Below are 21697 nucleotides of genomic sequence, written 5' to 3'. Positions count from 1 at the left end.
TGAGGTAGTCAATAGACCCTCATTCATCCATATAAATAGGTTAACTCACTACAATCTAAGACACACAGACTAAAGAAAACCTGTGATTTATTCCAGGACTTTATAATCTCAAGATGACTTATTGAAGCTCTTCTAAAGCAAAATGCAAATCTGTATCTTCATATCCTCTCATATTAATTTAAAAAAAACCAAAAAAACATGCCCCTGGAATGCTGTAATTACTCACGTATCCTTGTTATTGTTTATCAGATGCTGGGAAAAACAGAGTAAGCGAGAGCTGCGAGCTGCTGACTCGCTATCAGCCGCTATCTTTCTTTGCTGCTCTGTCAGCCATTAGCCTATAATTTATGCTTTCACACTCTCAAGGCTGTACGCTCAAAGCATCGGCATTGCCGTGTGCGAGAAAGTTTTCGCTTTCAGCCTGTTGACGGCTGTACATTGACTGATAAACAGAAACGCTGACAAATTGAGTGCTCCTTCACACCCACTGCAGGTGTTCGAACAAAAAAACAAAAAAAGGGGGAATAAAAAAAACTCCCATTGGAGTGAAGGTGCGAATTAAACCGCAGTGCTGTTTGCCATGAAATGTGATACATTTTTAAAGGTTAGGGGAAAAAAAGCCAGACAGACTGTGGATGCGCTCTGATGATAGACAGTTCAAACAGACGTTTCTGACCATCTCACTAAAAAGTGAAGCCAAAGACTGAATGCAGTTGTGATATATGATCAAAAAACATAATCCAGAGTTGCTTCTTGGACAAATTTAAAGATTCCAAGCATGGCAGAAAGACTGCAATATTGTCCGATCAGCAGCATGGATTTCTAAAGTAAGATCTGAGTGGCTTTCACAGGCCTGGGGGGAGGGGGGCATGAAACTGGCTCAGCATATAGAAAACTGAGTAAGCGAACAAGTATAAACACCATATAAAGTTGTTTGGTGTACTGAAACTTATTTATTCCACGCCGGCTGCTGAATAGGCAGCACAGTACATCAATAACAAATTGAACTTGAGGTCAGGCATGGAACTTCACACATGACTGCTTCTTCCCATAATACATCTGAAGTCTATTTTATCCAACCTGGGTGCGAATAATCCCTGCAAATTAATTTCCATCATAGTGTTTCATTTTGAAGTGTTATTGACTGAGAAAGACAGAGGGGAGGCCAAGGTCTATGGAGGAATCCTTGTTTAAAAAATGCTGTATTTTTTATTTGAATTCCTAGAAGCCCATATTCATCATACTAAGCACAACTTTCTAGCACGGAACCCACATTTTCTCAACAGTGTCTCTTGATGTGGCCCCAGGCCGTGCTACTTCTCATTTCCATCACTGAGCTGTTTTTAACACACTGCGGAATGAGAGTCCGACTCCAAATTAGTGTCCTAAATCCAAACTCATTAACTCCCGAACCAAACAAATCTGTGCCAGAGTGTCTACAACCTGATGTGTGTGTGAGATTATGAGCATTATAATTCAATCCTTGTTTATTTGGTAATCTGTCTGTGTGAGGATTTGGGCAACTACCTTCACAGCGTTTGTCGGGCGGCATGTAAATTCAGACAGCGCAGACAGTTTAGCATCAGGCAGGGCTGAGGGGTGCCAGACACATGCTTACAGACAGCAGTAAGTAGGAGTTAGAGTGCTGAATGTATTCCTGCAGTGAAAGAACTGACAGCAGATACAAAGTCGAAGATGTTTTGGCCTTGTCTTTGGAAAATAGCCTATGTCAGTCTTAGTTTATTGATTTGTGCTGGGGTTAAAAGGCCCCATGCTGTCAGCAGCTACATCAATACTTATACTGAGACATAAATAATGTGCATCATTCTGCGCTAATCCATAGAGATTATCATTCTAATATTTGCCTTCTAATCTGTACACTTAATCTTCAGATCATAACCCCATGTCTTGTCCTCTGTAGAGACTGCATATTAATAATAACAATAATGACAAAAACATGCACGGGCTGTTGTTCACTCATTGTATGTTTTGTATTCCAGCAGTCTAAAATTATTTATTTATTCTTGTACTCAACCACAACTGAGTAGTTTTTATGAGATTACATCGAAGCATCCTAATGTAGGCCTGAGGGGAAACCTCCCAGCATGCATCGGGGCAACAAAATGATGGACAGATGTCTCGTTTTATGTGTGCCTACATTGCTTCTAGCTTTATTGTGCTATAGCATTATTTGCATCGTGCTCTACAGTGTTACCTCCTCTTCCACAACTCTGATGTTGTTATACAGTTAGTTATCAAAGGGCATTCCACAGATTTCACACATTTAGTTCAGCACAAGAGGAACACAGTTGTGTAATGTCTGTTGACATCAAGGTTATCTCGGCTTGGGCTTAGAGACCCAACGTTTTAAACATAAAGCCTGAGTCACAAAGTGAACATGTGGAGTTTGGAAGACATGGGCACTTAAAAGCAAGGGGGGTCTAATAAAAAACACTGTTGAGTTGCATTTTGGGTGTTTTTGGAGCTTGACCCACAGGGACTGAAAGTCATTATATTTCACACTCTGCTGCTTTGATTCAGCCCATTCTTTTTTATGTGTCTCTTGTTAGTCCTCCAAATTTATGGGTGCAGTACTAAATTGCTGCAGTATCCCTTTAAGAGTAACTACTAAGCAATATACAACATGAGCGATGTTGTGTACATGATAAGTGACTTGCTCCCCAATGTGATTGCGTATAGTAGAGTGACTTTGGCTCAAGAGTAAAGTGGACATTAATCTCAGAGTTGATGGCAAAAAAACCCCTAACTCTTCCTGCTGTCCTTAGCCAGGACAATGAACTTCAACTTACTTGCTCCTAATTAACAGGCCAGCTTGAACACATGTTAACATGATAGTACAATCCTTCATTTCTGTCATATGGATAAACTATTACAGTAGAAGATGAAGAGATTTAAGACACATACAAGATACACTGATTAATAATTTGAGTCTGGTATGGTTTTCCCACACACAAAAAAATCAGTTAACCTAACTTGATGAAAACTTATTGCAAAATCTAGAATAAACAAAAATGCAGATATTGTTAATTTTCGTTTAAAGGATCTGTTTACAACATTCAGAGCGTATCCAACGCTGCATTCAGTTTAACTCAGAAGTCGAAGGTTGGAGCTGGGAATGGCGTCACATTTGAGTTGACTGTGTTCCAATGGGCTACAACAAGTCAGAATACCAAAATGTTGTTAGCAATACCAGTTCTAGCCTGGTTAGCCATATCCAGCAATACCAGTTTATACCACGCATTGCACTGTTTTTTGTAGCAACATGTCTAATTTTGTCTGTCTAATAAGACACAAATGAGACAGAAGTGCTAATAATCAGTACATTACAGCAGCGTCACCACTGTTGATGTGCGGCCACCTTGATTTTTGAGGTTGAGGTTGGGGAGGTTCCTCCAATCAGAGTTCAGGGAGCATTCCAGTTGAAATTTCTGTCTGGAAACTCCTACTTCCCAGTGCAAATGTAATGCACCATATGATTCAGAGGTTGTTCACACACGGCTCTCAACAAGGAGGTTGCTGACTCAGTGGCTACTAGCTATCAGTGCTAACAGCGTGAACAATGCTGAAAAAGGCAACAGTGCTGACAAAGCTAATGGTGTAAACCAGGGGTACACCGGAGGGTGGATGCTACACTTCCACAACAACGTTGTCCCAATATCAGCACTAACCACCATTTAAGCGCAGAGCTGAGCAGTGGCAATTAGCTAGCCAGTATACCCACACAGGGCTCACTAACATGAACACACGGCCATACTGTCAACCACAACAAAGAAGAGAGACAAGAGTTAAGATGCCATTACTCCACTTTATCTTGACTTAGTAAAATTGGTTTGCTGCTATATTAAAGGGAAATTTCGGTTTATTTCAACCTGTCTCCTATCGTCCTAAATTTGTTTCAAGTCACTAGTGACATAGAAATAATAGTTAGCATGTTAGCCGTTAGCCTAGATACAGCCGTAGCGTCAGACCTGTTAAAACTTAATTGAACAAGTGCAAAGTTAGTCCACTAAACAAGCTTTTTCTCCACAAAGATCGCCTCATATCATTAGGATAAATGTCAGAGAACATATAGAAAACGACATGTAAACATGTTGTCTTACCTTACCGGTGTGGTGCCATGTTTGTTGTTTACCATTTAGCTAAGGCTGCAACCGGTCCCATTCCTTGCAACAGAGGCATTCCTCTTCTGTGGGCACTGGGGTACAGCATTCACAGGTAACGTTACACCACCAATCTCCAGAGCTAAATCCTTCCAGCAGCCATTCCTCCTCTCTCATCCTCTACCTGTTGAGCCTCTCTCTCTCTCTCTCCTCCATTCTTCAATTTCAAGAAGCTCTTCGTCAGTGTATTCTGGCTCAAATAAATAAGGGCGGCCATAAAACTCTGCAAAATCAAATTCCTCCTCCACAAAGTCAAAGTCTGGCAAAAAGTCAGCTATTATTCTATGAATCTTTCATAAAATAAATTAATGAACCTTTCAGGCTACTGTCCGGTTTTGCCTTGCAGCTGCTGCGGCTTGTTCTCGCGATATTTCGGCTGCGCTTTGGGAAGCAGAGGTAAACGGTAAACACACGGTAAGGTAAGACAACAACTCTGAAGACCACCTAAATGTGGAATGTTAGTATATAGGCTTTCCACATCAAGAGGCGATGGCTGCCCTTATTTATTTGAGCCGGAATACACTGACGAGAGCTTCGTGAAATTGAAGAACAGAGGAGGAGAGAGAGAGAGGCACAACAGGTAACGTTAGAGGATGACAGAGGAGGAATGGCTGCTGGAAGGATTTAGCTCTGGAGATCGGTGGTGTAACGTTACCTGTGAATGCTGTGCCCCAATGCCCACAGAAGAGGAATGCCTCTAACGATATGAGGTGGTCTTTGTGGAAAAAAAGCTTGTTTAGTGGACTAACTTTGCACTTGAAGGTTGCCCGTTCACTTACGTTTTAACAGGTCTGATGCTACAGCTGTATCTAGGCTAACGGCTAACATGCTAACTATTATTTCTATGTCACTAGTGACTTGAAACAAATTTAGGACGATAGGAGACAGGTTGAAATAAACTGAAATTTCCTTTTAATGCTCTGACTGTCATATACAGCTACTGGACACAAGATGTCTTGAAGTCCTTTCTCACTGTTCACTGGACGCTTCATGTTTACACATTTCACTTGTGCAAGTTGTATATGATTGGGACCATGACTGGCTTCCACTAGTTGCGATGTCACAACATTTGCTTGCAGGTACACGTGTTAAACTGAGGTTAAATGTGAGAAACTTTCCTTCTTCATCAGATAAATGAGAAAACAGCCTTCTAGTGTCAAACTCTGTTCAGTGAAGTAACAATTTTACTAGTAAAAGGTCCCACCACTGATATTTATTTGGCATCTTCTCTCAGGGCTCACCACTCATTATAATTGCAACAGATAAATTGCGATTCATGTTTGTAGGACAATCAATAAAATAGCCTGTAAAATACACAGATCCCAAATGCTTTCATGTCAAGAAGATGCTCTCGACCAAAAACCATCCATTTCTAAAATAATTTTATTGATCTTCTTATAAGACAAAGACAAAATAATAGATGACAAACTATAAAAGTCACATTAGGTGAAAGGCTTCATCTGGAAAGAGCTCCGAGCCTCAAAAACAACAGATTATTTTTACTCTTACAACATTATACTTTCCTCAGCTCAGTGCAATAACTGTAGAGGCGATGATAATATTGCTGTATTAATGCCGTATTGATCTTCTGTGGAACATTTTCTCTGGCACAGAGGGAGATCAAAAGTCCGGCAGTGCTTGTTTGGTGCCGGTGCCTTGCACACTGGCTCTTAAATGCGGGGCAGAAATTGGTGAGGAACCAGACCCTCCAATCTAACAATGGTCTCTTTAACAGCCACACCACCCCGTTTAAAAGGACCTCTGAGTGTCTGAGGTCAGACTCCAGGTTGGGAAGCACTTTGCCAAAAACAGACCTTCACTTTCCACACAATGAAAGTGTCTTAATCAAGCAGTGTAATGGCCGCTGGGGGCCCCTCGTCTGTGTCGGGGCCCTTGTTCCGAGAGGCTAATGGGCGGAGACCTGTTTGTGTGCCTTTTTTGAAATCCTCGCCGGTCCCTGCTGTGATGCGTACTGCAGAAGTAGGCTGGGGGCGCACACACGCTGCAGCGCCACACACACACTCACACACACATCATTTCCAGTGGAGACTGGCACAGAGACGCAGCGCCACGACCACTCCGGCATGTTTGTTTAGTACGGACTGCTGAAACTTCTGCGCACAGAGAGGCGGATAGATTCATCCAGCTCGTCCCAGATAGTGGAATAAATTGACGCTTTTTTTCTCCTCCTTTTTTCTCCTCCTCCTCCTCCTCCTCCTCCTCCTCTGGTTTCGTGTTACAAAGCCTTGGGAGGGAGTTGCGCGGAGAGCCAGTTCCTCTGTGTAGAAACTGAATGACAGTATCGTATGGCTTGATTTGCCCTGTAGTCCAGCCATTTAAAAAATACAGAGGAAATAAGAAAAGAGAAGAGAGAAACCGTGGGCGAATTCATCTGAAATTGATGAAGATGTGGAATAATTTATAACTCCAATTCAGAAACAAATCCGAGATAACGGAGAAAGAAGAGACGGGGAGAAAAGGATTCTGGATCTGTCGTCAGAGGGAGACGGAGAGGAAAGCGCAGGACGCGTTGCCTGTAATCATCACCACCATCACCGTAATAATAAGGTAAGTTTGGAGCCGTTATTTGTCGTAATGGTGGTTGCAGTGCTGTGAGGTAGCTGGATTAAAAGTAGACGAGGGAAGCAGAGGTAGAAGACATCCTGATCCGGAGTCTCCGGATCTCCAACTGTTGCCATGAAGCCCCCTTTTCTTGGAAATAGGATGCCGTCAGATACAACGCGTTGTCTAAACAGATCGTGGACGTGTAGTATGTTGTCCTTTTGGGGCTCAGTATGATGCAACTTTATCTTCGTTTCGCGCAGTGTAAACACAGCGCACTGCGGTCAGGAGCAGTTGGAAGGGAATCAACTCCGGACTTTCACCGTAGTCTGTGTATCTATTGCATGCACTGCTCCATAATCACAGTCAGGCAATGAAACTATAACATATAAGATGCACAATATCACACTAACCAGTGCAGTGTTTGTGGTGCAGCATGCCACAATTACAGCTGTTCACCACTTCAGGGGTAAAAATCAGTTAATATGTTGTTATTTGCCTGTTATATTTCCATCTGTGGTGCTCTATCATGAACTTTTAGGACCCTTTCTGTGCTTGATAGTGTTTTGCATCTTCTATGGCATCAATATAATATTCCATTAATATTCCCTAACTTACTTTGTGACTTCTGCTGGCTCCCTGAAGAGAGGCTTTTAGAGTTAATAGAGATGTTTGGCAAATGCTCACGCAGATGCACAAGTTAAGAGTTCCAAAGCATCTTGCTGAAAACATATATAGAGATTTTAATAGCTGAGTCTCACATTGTTAGAGTAGTTATATATGACAGCCCTCATCCACTTCCAATGCCATAAAAGCAATGAGGCTCTTGAACTGCTGCCTCTATTTCCCGCTTGCTCAGCTGACACTCAAAAATTAAGCTCTTATGGTGACAATAATCCACTGACTTGAGATATTACTTTGGAGTGCTTTTTCCCCCTTCTGATTTTTCTTTTTGCCTTAATGAAGTAACTATTAGCTCCAGTTGAGTGATTATTGTAATTACTGAGGAGGAGGAGGAGGAGGAGGAGGAGGAGAAGGGCAGGCGTCCACACTGGACAGTGAGCAGGGATTTGTGTAAAAAGGTGGTGGTTTGGGAGGAGGCGGTGGAGGAGGAGTGGGGGGTCTGCCTACTTTTTTTTTTTTTTTTTACAAGGTGTTTGGTGCCAGTGCCAGTTAACTCACAGACAGCACAGGGGGAGTGTGGCCCTTCAAAATAAAGACAGTAAAGGTTGTGGGTGAAGTTAGTGGAGTCACGTTATAGCCATGTGGGATGGAGGATGACTTTATGTGAGCGTGATTGTGTTTGAGGATCCACTTTCTGCTTTGATATGTGTGTAATTTCCTCGTGAAGTTTGCTGTAGGACTTCTTTTTCATAAGGTTGGTGGGCGGGTGGTTCTGTGTGTTTGTGTATGCCACCGTGTCATTTGGAAAGATTAATGAAAGTAATATATTGGTCGAATTCAGCGCCGGCATTGAGCCGAGAGTTGACATTTACAGTGTAGAGGGATGTAGCGGAGGATAATCCTGCCAAAATTCAATTTGCTCACCTTTTAATTTGTAAAATCAAGTTCTCAGACCTTTAAGAATGGTCGTAATCCTTGATATAAATATACAGAGAAGATTATACATGACTGGAGCACGTCACAATGAGACATGTTTGAAAACCCAGTTTGGTTGAAGCATGCCTCCCGACATCTGCATTACTTCCAGTCAGAAAAAAAGCCTTGAAAATCCAGCTTTATCCAGGGCAGTTGCAACAAAGACACACACACACACACACACACTGCAGCCCTCTGGCCCCAGATGTTAATGCCTCCATTGAAAGAGCCACAGGACTCCTGCCGACTCGATCTCTTCATTGTCGGACAGACAATGGACTCCACATCCTGATGGCCAGCCTCCTTCCCATCTTCCCTCACACACTCATCTTGCTCCTCACACACACGCACAATTAAATAGCACACAGCCACGCAGACAAAGGACCGCATGCATCATACCTCCTGTACATGCAAACAGGCATGCTTATACAATCGGGTTCTCGCATTTACATGCGCTGCTTTACACACACGAAACAGTTTCACTTATATTAAATATGGAATTTCTTTCAACTTTGATCTCTTATGTCAATGTGTGTGTGTATTTGTGTGTGCTCATGACCCCTATGGGTGTTGTGTTGGACATATGTTCCTGCTGGCATCCACCTCAGGGCCACTGCTGGGCTGCAGCACCTGATTACTTCCATAAAAGACTAATCAGCCGGTAATTTTCTCCATTTGGGGATTATTGTTTTGACTAAAATGTCAGAAAATAAAGAAAAATAGCCATCAGATTTTCCAAGAACCCAGGATGAATGTTTTGTGGTGTCCTTACAGTCTTAAAGGAACAGTGTGTAGGATTTTGTGGCATCTAGCAGTGAGGATCGCAGATTGCATGCCAGCTCAAACTTTTTCTGTGTGCCAAGCGTGAACTCACAGTTAGGATTTCTTCAGTGTCCATAGTTGAGGATGTTTTTAAGAGTAGCCGAATTATCAGCAGAGGTCTCTTCTTCTCCAAAACCAATGGAGTGGGTGATGAAAACTGGTAAAAACACTGAATAAAGCAGTTTACATTACAAATCAGTGTTTATATGATGATATTTGGTTTGTCGCGGACAGACGTGTGCAACATGCCAGACTCCTTGGGCAAGGACCCGTTCCGTATGGAGGTATAAACAGCTTGTTCTGAGGTAACGAAAACATGAAGATGATCTTTATTTTTGGGGGATCATACACTAAAGAAAGCATACTCATTATGTTCCATTTCTGCCCGTATATTCCCCTAAATCCTACACACTAGACAAACCCAAAGATGTTTATTTTATTATCGTATAAGTAAAAGAAATGCTGCAAATCTTCACTCACAGAATGAATCAGTTATCAAAATAGTTGCTAATTCATTTTCTGATTAATCAACCAGTCACTCTAATATCACTATCTGTGTCAGTCTGAGTTTGCGAGTCCTTGCGTGCAAATATGTGACATAAACTGTGTTTTGACACCAAAGGGCCAACATTGCATCATAGCTGTTATATCGTCAGTGCACCAGATGTCTCCTGTCTGCTGCATGTGTGTGTTTGTGTGTGAGTGTTTAATTGTCATCTCTATGTCACAAGCATCACATCAATGCAACGGATACTGCAGCCCACATGGTGAGCAGCTGAATGCGCAGTAAACTCCCGTGATAACGCGATGATTTCTGATAATGTAACGCAAAAGCTTTGCATACAGGAACACACACAGAGACCATTCAGGCTGTGCTCATGCTGGCTATGGTGCTGTGGGAGCGTATGGATCAGAATTTGCTAACGATAATGTATTTCTGATGGTGGGAGAGGCTTTTTTTTTTTCTTTCACATCCTCCGCTGAGCAACAGTTGATGTGCCAGCATCCCACAGTAGGCTTTTTTTTTTTTTTTTAATTTCAAAACATCCTTTTCATTCCGCCGACGATTTAATTCCTTCTCTATCTTTCTTTCTTCCTTTTAAAACTCTCTTTCACAAGCAGATTTGCTTTTGTTTTTGCCTTTTCAAACTGCTCTGTGATTCCTGCTGAGCTGAGGGGAGTTCACATCTCCGGCCGTGCCCTCTCTGTTCTGATGCTGCATGAACAGAATCGGCCCCACTCATTTTTTTGATGCTTAACAGTGTGTGTGTATGTGTGTGTGTGTGTGTGTGTGTTTTTGTGTTGAACAGAGATATGGTTCATGGCAGGCCAGATGCGAGGTCTGAAGAGCAGAAGCAGATGGGTCGTGTGTGTGTGTGTGTGTGTGTGTGTGTGTGCTGGAGGGAAACAGCAGGAGGTGGGGCTGGGCTGGACAGGCTGATGTTTAGAGAAGAAGGAAGGGAAGAGGCTTGTTTACAAGACCGTGATGGTAAATGGGCTTTGGCAGGGTGCAGGGTCAAAGTGATATAAACCTTATGTTTTCATGCTATCTCTGCGTATGTGCGCCTGCATTATTATTGTTATAAGTTCATTATTATGGATCCTATTAACTGTAGAGACAAGGTAAAGTGTATGTGTGTGTTTGTGTTGAGGGGAGGTGTGATATGTACACAGCTGTGGACTCAAAATGACACTGTGGCACCCGAACGTGAAGTCTGGCTCTCTAAATTACACTCACACACACACACACATCCAGGATTTTTATACATTAGCATCTCACTGGCACGTTGATCATGTTGTGTCTTGTGTAATTACCATAATCAAAGTTGATTAGATGGCTCATGGCTTCATTTCAGTTTTTATGTTTTTGTCAAAATTAAGACACAAGACCAGGAACCTTGTTGCTTCCTCTGGCTGGGATGTTTCCTTTTGTCCTTCCTTGTTTTTCTTTGCTTCTCCTGCAGAGAATGAATGTGGTGTAATCCCCCTTTTTTGGGTTGTTTCATTGACCTCTCTTTCCTTCCACCATGTGCAATTTTAAAAGATTTTACCTCTGCTAACAGAACAACACCTCTGTGTTTCTTCTGTGCGCCACAGCAATCTTTCTATCTGTGTAAATCAATGCGGGAGAAAATCTGTGATGGCCGTGACAGCTCAACACAAGCAAATTAAGAAACCCTCTCACCGATTTCATAGCACATACAAGACACAGAGAAATGCACTGAGAATTCAAAAACACAAGCAAATTGAGAGACGCTGTAAGTCGCACACAACACAAAGAAAGTGAGTGACAACCCATTAAAAGTTTTTGGTGGGGAACCAAAAAACTTAACTTAGCACAGTGGGAGTTCCGTACCCGAGATGCAGAGGACTATATCAGCCGCCATATAACAGGGACAGTAAATGATTGTTTCCATCATATTAATGCAATTGTTATTGTTTATAAAGCACTGCCAACACATACATTATGTATGACATTAGAGGCCGATGCTGTTGGGTTACATGTCACGCCTCTTTTGCTTCTGCGATGCCGGCATGCTGTCAAAATCCACAGACTGAGGAGGCATGATGCTGCCGTTGTTTGGATCTGTGTAAAAATGCAAAGACAGCTTAATGAAGGGACTTAATTAGCAGTTCTGTAGCATGATCTCTGTGTAAAAAGGACTAATGATGTTGGAAAGTGAGCTAACAGTGTTTGTTTTAGATTATCAATCTGATTCCATGACTTTGATATTATTGGAGATGTTAGCTACGCTACTAGCATTAACACTTGGCCCATTTCTAGCTCATTGTTGATCAGTTTTTTGTGCGCCCCCGCCAAAAACACTTCGGTTGTGATGTATAGTGTTGTGACCCAGTTCTATACTGCATCCTACATTTAATTGCAAACAGTATGTATGACCTGTATAGTAATTGTCTTAGTGCAGTTGGCATACAAAAATTGTACATACTTAAGAATTTTTTGCTGAAGAAATGATCTTGCTGGAGCTGTCTCAACACCACCTGCAAGTTGTGATTTGCACCTCTGTTTTCTTTGTGCACTGCTTTGTGGGACAATGGTGTGAGCAGCACACTCAAAATCAAGCTTTTTTTAGTATGCAAAATAGTCTTTATTTTGTCACATCTCTGTTGTGAACACACCTCGTGCTACAAAAACCTGCTGGATGTATTGGATTGTGACAGAGCTTATGACTCAGTGTGTCTGTATGGGATTGTGTTTTCTGTATTCTGTGTTGTGAAATTTCCCAAGTTGCATGTATCATACTTATGTACAGTATTTATTCAAATGCGATGTATGTGTTGTCAAGTTGCTGATGATACCTGATGATGTGTCTTCATTTGCTCGTGTTTTCTGTATTTGCAGCGCCTTGAGCTCTTCGGCTCCTCCTGGCTCATTTGTTTACAGGAACGATTCTGATGTCTCAAACTTGATGCAGCTATTATTTATTGATGTTAAAATGCTACGGAGGGCATTATTAATATAGAAGACAAACTGCGCACAGGCTGAAACACACACATATACACACATGCAGGCACCACACTGCACAACCTCCAGCCTCCTCTCAGTGGCTTTAAGGCCTGTTGAGAAGTTTCCATCAGGCAGTGAAGATGGATCCAGAGGGTTTTGGCAGTGGCTGTGATTGCAGTTGTTCCGATGAGAGAAGCTTTTGCTCCTCTGCAACTTAGCCCTTCCCTTTGAGCTCTTTCTTTCCCTCTTTCATCCTCTGTCTCTCTCACCCACTTACGCACACATTTTTTTCCCCCTCTTCCTCTCTCTTGCCCGTTTCGGCTCAATTCGAGTAGCATAATGAGGTCATTTTTGCATTGCCAAAGTGTAAGCACTACCACTTATGTAGCTCAACTTTAATTGAACAGACAAGTGCATATTCAGCCCATTGTGAGTGAAAACTATGCTCAGATAGAAGGAAGCAGTATAATCCTTTTGGTGGCTCTAATAGTGGTGCCAGTACCCTGAATGCCTCGGGAGCAGCCTGTATGGATCCCTCTCTCTCAGATCAATTCAGTTAAATTAAATGAAGTCATATTGGCATTATTGTCAAAAATTAACATTATTGCCAAAAAAGCAATACTCTCAGAATATAGAACACAAGGCAGTAATAAATATTTGTCACCCTCTATGAATGATGCAGCCTCCCTTTGGGGTAATCAATAAATAAATAAGCCCTGAGGGAGGAGAAATGTTTCCAGGAAAGTCAGGCTGGTGGAAAATCCAATATGGTACACACTGACGTTTCTGGAGGCAAATCTGTAGAGCAAGTGCAACTGGATGTACCAAATGTTTTTACTCTTGCAATGTGGAAGTTGTGTATATCAAAGCTTTTCATTCCGACCTCTAATTTCCCCCCTGTCAGGCTGATCAATGTAATTTTAAAAATGTCAGAATGCAGTGCTGAGAGGGATCAGCCCAATCTAATCACTGTTGTCTGTAACAAATGAAGGAACAGATGGAGAGTAACCCAAAGCTCCCTGCCATGACATAAAGGTCTGTGCTTTGCTTCTGCACAACAAACTCTGTGTGTGCCTTTATGTGACTCTGGAGGTCTTTAGAAGAAGCTTGGTGGAGCTGCTCTGGGTGGCTCGGCTCTGCATTATTTATGAGTGTAGGAATGGAGGTGGAGGAGAGCCCTGACCTGCTTGTTTGTTACCAGCTGACCACTATTGGCCATCTGCTGCCTGCCAGCCTCGTGCTCTCTCTCTCTCGCTATCTCTCACTGTCTGTCTTTATGCTGCTCTGCTCCCTGTGTGCATCTATCAATAATTGGGTTTCCATCCAAGTTTTTATGTAAAATAGGACACACAGAGAGAGAGGTTAAATGGATTTTTTGCTTGCTTGTGATTGAGCAGGGTTCAGTAAAAACAATGTGATAAAAAGTGATGACAGCTTCAATAAATATTAACATACATCTGTTCTGGTAATGTGACCTGCTGAAAAGTGTCTGGAACAGGATTGATTTCTTCACTCAATCAGTTTTAGAAATAGAATTTGATTTAAATTGTCGTTTTTAGGTGTAAAACGATATGCCCAATTTCAATTTGATTAAAAAATGCATAATATTAATAATTATAACATTATTTGCCAAGACATGTACACTTCTACTTTGGAAAAAACGAATCTCCTCCAACTTTTTAGCTGGTCCAGATATCCAAATATCACAGTTTTTACCTTAAGATATTAACTCTAGCAAAACATGACTGTGTTTATATTTTTGAAGACGTTTGGTTTCCGTTATTTTCTTGCTTGGGAAACCTCAAGATGTGATCACTAATGGACTACTTCTGGCCACTAGCCTTTATGGATATTGGTATACCATTAATTAAGGACATATAGAGACGTTCCGATACAACTGTATACTACCAGCCCTGTATGGATGTGACATGATTGCTATAGTTGTTGTTTGGCATGGCTCCTGTTAAACCCTCTGTAAAATAAAAAAAAAAAAAAGACCAAATAGCCTACATATAGTCGATCCCCTTGAACATTCTTTTATTATCTAATTTGACTGTCAGTTGTAAAAAAAAAAAAAAAACTTACAGTGCAGCCACAGTTTAGTAAGAAGCAACACTAATGCCACCCCTCGAAACTGAAGCCTTGCATACTGTTCATGTTGCCTTTTTACTGGTGGGATTTTCCAGTGTAAGATATTGGCAACTTGCTAATGGCTAACATTACACTGTTCACAGGAAATCAATTATTTTTGGCTGCTCTAAAACAGTAGTTGCCAGTGGCTGCACAGCGCAACTTGCTGTGTAGGCTACAACTCAGAACAACTCTAATATTGTGATATTATTACTTACAAGTTTGCTGCGGGTTTTGAGTGGGGAAGGTGTTTGGAATATGATGTTGCTCAGTGTATTGTTACATTTGTATGTTCACCAGCTGGTGATTGCTGATTATTGTTCACTCATCTGTAATAAAAAGATGAGGAAAAACACATACATTAATATACAGTCAGTCAGTCAGTCAGTGGCCTAACTGTGAAGGTGCTGGGTGTTGTTCTGTTTTCAATGTTATAAAGGAATAGTTATGAAGTTGGAGAAAGAAGAAACATTATGCTAAGCTAAGTTACGCTAACAAGAAACTGGATCCAGCTACATATTTAGCACCCAGACATGACAGTGGTATCAATCCTTTCATTTAACTTTAGGCACAAATGTGGATAAGTGTGTTTCCCAGAATGTTTAACTATTAGTGTAAAGTCATTTCATTCTGCTAAATCATTTAAGTTGCATGTTATAGCATCTACAGTGTACAGCAGTATCCATCTACAGTGTCTTCCGCAAAGCAAACAGTGTCTTTTTTATCTTCCAACTGAGTCAAAGACAGACTCAGGGAGAGAAATCTTCATCATATTTGATACTAGTAATTTCCTCTTCAGATAGCAGCTGGACTCATCTTTCCTGTTTCATCCTGTTTCCTGGGTCTGCCATGCCTGGCCGTGGTTTAAATTGTAAAGCTGGATTGGGAAGAGATGTTAATATGCTCGGCCAAAAACCTTGTCAGAGAGCCAACTGTGTTTCGGGGGCACCATGTAAGGTATTTAGTATGTTTTCTGAGGCCCCCGACGCGGCTGTTCGTCGGCTGCTTGTTGTTTTGTTTGTCCCGACTCAGCAGATGTTTTCTGGCTCAGTTGTCTGCACTGTGTTTTGTGTACAGAGGACCGCCGGAATTGTTCTCTTTTTTTGTTATTCTGATTTTGGTGACACGTCAGTGCTGTTTGGACCCAGTGTGTATGCAGGGGTTCCTATTGTTTACTGTCAGTGGCAACATTGCTATGTGTGTAGTTTGCATAGAGTATGTGCTTATGCATATTCAGCTCTTGCATCTTGCTGTTTTAATGCATTGTGTCCTGGATAGTGTATGCAAATGTATATGTGCGACCAGCAAAAGATAACAGTAAAAAAAAAGTGAGTCATGGACTGGATATCTGAGATTGTGTGTGTGTTAATGTGTGTGTATGAATAATGATGCACATGCAGTGGTCAGTAGGGGGTTGTGTAGAGGAAAGTAGGCCCCTCTCCTCCTCTTCCCCGTGCTAACCAGAGCATGGTAGTTTGTTTTTATGACGGCCTTTTTTTGGCATTGTTCTGGTCCGATAGAGCTCGCCCTCCCTACCGTGGGACTGGCCGTTAGTGGGCAGGAAGTGCCGGGAGCACACAGCTTGAGCACACACACAAACACACACACACATACTGTATTGCAGACTCCAGCACACAGGGCCCCTCCCAGGCTATCGCCCCACACTCACACATAAAGTTTTGAAAGGACAATAAAAAGTTGCCCTGCGGCTCGCAGGCTGGTAAGCTGCAGCTTATCCGGGAAGGAGCTGCAGCCGGGCTAATGGCTTCTCTCCAGGGCAGGCACTACAGAGGGGCCCATGCAGGCTTATCGGTAGCAGGAGGGCCCCTACATGACTGCTTGCTTTGAGCTCAGCTGAGCTAGCGTGTGGGAGTAGCTTAGCTTTCATAGCTATTGGGAGACTGAGAGCTACTTTTGCTTATGTCTTGCTGTGTTTGTCTGCAGTGATCTTGGCCTTTAGGAAAATCAAAGTTAGTTGTTAGCCCCTCCTAAATGAAAACATAGATGTTTACTCAGTGTAGCACCTCTAATTGGAAATTCAAAGTTAACTCAGCGTTGCAGTTCCTAATGGAAACCTGGCCCATCAAGTCTTGGGAAGTCAATGCTACCCTTTATTGTTGAAAAATCAATGCTAGAACAGTGTTTCGTTTAACACTAAGAAAATACTTCTTTCTAGTACCATGGGGCACTTTTGGCAAGTGTGAAGAGGATGGCGGACAATGTGTTAGATGTCTTAGTGTAGAGACAGCATGGTTTGTAGAAAACAATTGTGCGATGAAGAGGAGACAGACGCTTGCCCCCTGACTAATCAGATTTTGCCTGGATGGTATGGTGAAATGACTCCAGCATGATCTGACCCTATGAGTCACTGCTCCTCTTCTTCATCTTTAGTGAAACAGGAACTGAGATGGTGTTTACAGCAGCTGCTGCTAACTCTACTGCAGCGAGGTAACTTGTCACTGTTGCCTCATATGAAAGACTTGTTAAACACAGCCCTTTTTGCCTTGAATGAGAAGTAAATACAGGCTGTACAGCATTATACCTAAATATCCTGAACCTGCTGTTTGTTTATGTTGATGGTGCCACTTCCCCACCTACTCGTCTGCTTTGCATATTGCCCACGATAGACATGATGAGATGCTGCAGACAACAAGATTATCACATACAGTGAATGGTCGGTTTAAATGGGGACATGAGACTGACATACAGCTGGATATTTGATCCTGATATGGACAGCACCTTTATACCTGGTGAAAATAGTGCTATAATGTCACTGTATCGATGGCCACATGGTAGAATGCCATGCTTGGTGATTTCTAGGGCTGTCTTGGATACTAGTTTTGAGGCACTGAAGCTTCATTGAGGGGTGGTCAAACATTTGTCGTTAACAAACAACGTCAATCACTAAGTTTAAATGTCCTTGTCCGAGATTAACTAATAATTAATGTGGATGCATAATGAATTATGTTGGATTACAATATCTTAATTCATAGCTTCTGGGATTTTTGGGGTGATGGTATAGAAAAACTGAGCATTGAGATAGTGATTTTGACATCGATTACCAGGGCAACAAATGAAGCTTTGAAGCCTCAAAGCATGTTGGTCAGCCCTGCTGATTTCCTCCACATACATACTTCAAAAAATATGTGTCTCAACAATTTTTTTGGAGTCAGAAGTCAGAGTTGCGGCATTACTATGGAGCCTGTGCATATAGCACCCATAGCTACACAGTACATTTATGTGGTGTTGGGATGGTGATATCATTGAGTGCAATCCAGCCCTCAACTATAAATATATGATGTCTGTGGTATCTGCATCTTGTTAATCCCTTGCACCAAGTACAAATCCAGCTTTTTGATTCACTTCCTCCAGGTCTGCCTCTGCACTCTTTTATCAAAACATCACTGCTAGCTTAGCACAAATCTTGCTCTGGTTAGCACCTCATTGGCTTCACCTCGAATCCAGCACTAGGATCTTCTTTGAGCCCAGCTGTATCAGCAGCTGCAGCTATAATAGTGCTGTTGTTGAGGTGTTGGTTTGGCTTGTGTGCAGGGGCGGGGGGTGAAAGATAGAAACAGAGTCTGTTTTTGCCCCCTCACCCGCCCCTATCCTGCTCCAGACTCACCTTTGACCTGCAACTGGCTGCGCCCCCCCCCCCCTCCACTGCTCTTTTCCAGTCCACTGCTCACTGCATGATGTCTGACTGTCTGAAGAGAGAGAGAGAGAAAAAAAGAAAGAAAGGTGCTCAATGGGATGGAGCCACAGTAATATGACAGAAAGGAGATAAAAGAGGAGAAAGACAGGGATTGGGGAGGATACAAGGGCTGGCAAGAGGGGAAAAAAATAGAGAAAAGTATATGGGTTGCCAGGTTTGGTCCACTCTGAGAGAGAGGCAGATATTGGAAAACGAAAAAGAAGCCAGCCTGGCCAGACAACAGCCCTGAGAAACCCAGATAAGAGCCGACCAGCAGTCAACAATTACACCATCAATTTCCAACCTGGCTTTCACCTTCTTCTCTCACTCTCTTTCAATCTTTCTCATCTTCTGCTTCTTGGTACTCACTCTTATTCTCTTTTCTCCCCTTTAGTCCCCACTGCTGTGCTCCCAAGGTGTACTTTTGTAATAGACCTCTCCATGTGCAGCCTGTTCCACACACACACACACACACACACACACACACACACACACACACAATCATACTGTATTACACTCTGACACATGCTTTCCAGGCATAAATGAGGTACTTGTACTCTCCTTCAGTACTATCATTTTATTCTATTTCATACTTCTACTCCAGAAATTTACATTTTGCAAGTTAAGCTTTTGCATATTATGTTCAGCTAAAGAAAATTATGTATTAAACTATTGAGTGAAACCATGGCCAGCTATAATAATGATTTACTGCTTACATCTAAATGCATTGGCAACAATATTTGTAATAATCATCTAACACGTTGAAAGGAGCCTTTCTGCATAATGAGTACTCTTACTTTAGATACTATGTAGTCTTACTTAAGTTGAAATGTATTTATTTATTTTCCAGTGCAAAATGATGTAATAACTAAGGTGAAATGCTATTGGGAACATTAACAGATTCTTAAAGCTAACATACATATATAATATATATTATAATTGCTGCCTTGTGCTGAGATGAGGTGGAGAGATGCATCCTGCCAGTCGCCTGTAGGTTTTCTGTTAGGGAAAAGAAAAGCAATAAACCTACAGGCAACTGCCAGAACAAATACACCCTGTTGACTGGGCTAACTCAGGCAGCTGAACCCTTGTATTAGCCTCAGCTGAACTTAAAAATATATTTTTGAGATTCAAAAGCAAGGATAGAAACCAACTTTTTCAGAGTACACATGGCACATGATTATTGTATAGGCTACAAATAAAATTTCCTCAGCATATCTGAAAATTTCAAGGAGATACACGGCTTTCAGTGAGCACAGGCAGTCGGGGACTGTTCTTTACTTGTCAGAGAAGGAGGGGAGCTGGGGTGTGACTTTTTTTGTTTGTTTGTTTTATCCTCCCTGAAGCTTGAGCCTCGCTGAGTGACTGGCAGAAAATGCACAACCCTCCCTCCACCATAGAGTAGTTTTTTTGTTCTTCTTTTTAAAACTTACCCTTTGATATTTGAAAGCTAAAAGTAAAAAGTTGAAGACGAAATCCTGGAGTTGAAAAAAGCTTCAGTTTCTCACTCTTGTCATGCATGCTGGTTAGTTGGTGCAAACTGTGTAGGCTCAGATTTGATTATTTATTTTTTTTCTGATGGAAGCGTTCATTGCACATGATGCTTCCAAGGACCACTGGAATTTGAAAATCCAACAATAATCTCTATTTTTACAATTGTGATAAATGGTCTAATTTTGGTGATTTTTATAAACCCACCCGTGGCTTTGTAAGGCATGTTTTCTTTCAAAATCTGCGGTAAAATAAATACAAAATACAACCATTGCCTTCCCCTTTTTGTACCACCCCCTCCTCTCCCATAAATAACGAACAGTCCCTTGTTGCTTGTTACTTTTACTTGAAGAAAGGATCTGAATGCTTTTTCCACTACTCATGCTTTCACACACACATTACCACAGGCTCTCAAACACACACTCATAACATCAGACAAATATGGAAGGCCACGTGCATTTTGTCAGGCACCAAACACTCACCTGTACCAACACATTTACAAATTGCGTGCCAAACGTACACGCTCACACATTGTCTCTAACTTCACTCTCTCTCTCCTTCTGTCTCCCTCTCACTCACTCACACACACACACACACACACACACAGGTGGCATATGGAACAGTTTATCTCACAGTGTTATTCTTTTTTTTTGTTCCTATTAGGCAAAGCCTTTTTTTAGGAACACCAGGGAGGAGAGAAAGGCAAACTCTTTATTATGATTTTTTCGCCTGAGGTTAGACCAGCCGCAGAGAACAGACACGCACGCACGCACGCACACAAAGGCATACACACACACACAAACTCTGAGCCCCCCTCTGCCTCTGCGCGTCAAAAAATCAATAACACGTCTCTTTTAAAAAAAGCCTGAAAACTAATGGAAAGAGACAGTGAGGGAGTGAGAGAGGGATGCTGATGAACCCCACCAACACACACACACACACACACACACTCTCTCTCTCTCTTTCCGTCATGCTCACTTTCTCTGCTGATTGTGCTTTTTCTTCTCCTCTGTCCATCAGAAAATAGAAAAAAGATAGATAGATAGATAGATAGATAGATAGATCGGAATGGTAAAGCAGAAAAAGCAAGAGGAGTCATGTCAAATTGAAGCGACTGAGTAAAATCGCCTTCCCTTTTTAAAATTCATTGACCGTCCATCCTCCATCCCTCCGCCCCCTCCATCCCTCCATCCATCCTGTCCTCTCATATCTCTGCGGCTGAACAGCTCTGATTTGTGTACCAGGATTAAATTCCTCAAATTTGTCTTTCACTCCCTGTGGAAGAGGACCGTGCTTTTTTAATTAATTGATTTTGAAATTAAGTTAGCTGCTCTGTGTGTATGTGTGCATGGTGACGGAGTGTGTCTTTCTCTCTTTCTCCGCCGCTTAGCTGGGTAACAGACGGGTGGGGTTGTGTGTTTTGCTCAGTGTGGGCCTGTATTTGCATATACAGTAACTGTGCCTTTGTGATTGTCTATAATCGGAGAAGCTGAAGAAACAAATTGATGCAAAATAAGAGGTGTTCACTTGAGAAATTGTGGCTTTATTGGGGGTTATATAATGCTCTAGGGCTGGGAGATTTGGAGGAAATCAAATATCTTAATATTTCTGATTGATATTCTGATGATATTGTAGGGTTGACTCTTGGTGCATTCAGAAAATATTTACACAGTGACAAAGGCAAATAATGGAACAACATAGAATGGAACAACTTTACCGTAATGCAGCCTTTAAAACCAGGAAAAGACG

The 21697-nt window shown here is 41.9% G+C and overlaps 1 protein-coding gene across 2 annotated transcripts in view; it reads left to right on the top strand.

Moving 5' to 3' along the window:
* Positions 1-6169: 6169 nt before the first annotated feature.
* Positions 6170-21697, top strand: part of sema4c (sema domain, immunoglobulin domain (Ig), transmembrane domain (TM) and short cytoplasmic domain, (semaphorin) 4C) — a 139845-nt gene continuing 124317 nt past the window's right edge. The window contains exon 1 of one of the 2 annotated variants that reach the window (XM_078170899.1): positions 6170-6749. The gene's annotated coding sequence lies outside the window, so the exon portion shown is untranslated. The remainder of the gene's footprint in view (positions 6750-21697) is intronic. The other variant, XM_033620314.2, reaches the window with a different exon arrangement.

This window comes from Epinephelus lanceolatus, chromosome 9 (genome assembly GCF_041903045.1).
Source record: "Epinephelus lanceolatus isolate andai-2023 chromosome 9, ASM4190304v1, whole genome shotgun sequence".
In the NCBI taxonomy this organism is placed as follows: Eukaryota; Metazoa; Chordata; class Actinopteri; order Perciformes; family Serranidae; genus Epinephelus; species Epinephelus lanceolatus.
The sequence above is the reverse complement of the archived record's forward strand: the minus strand, read 5'-3'. Positions and strand labels throughout refer to the sequence as shown.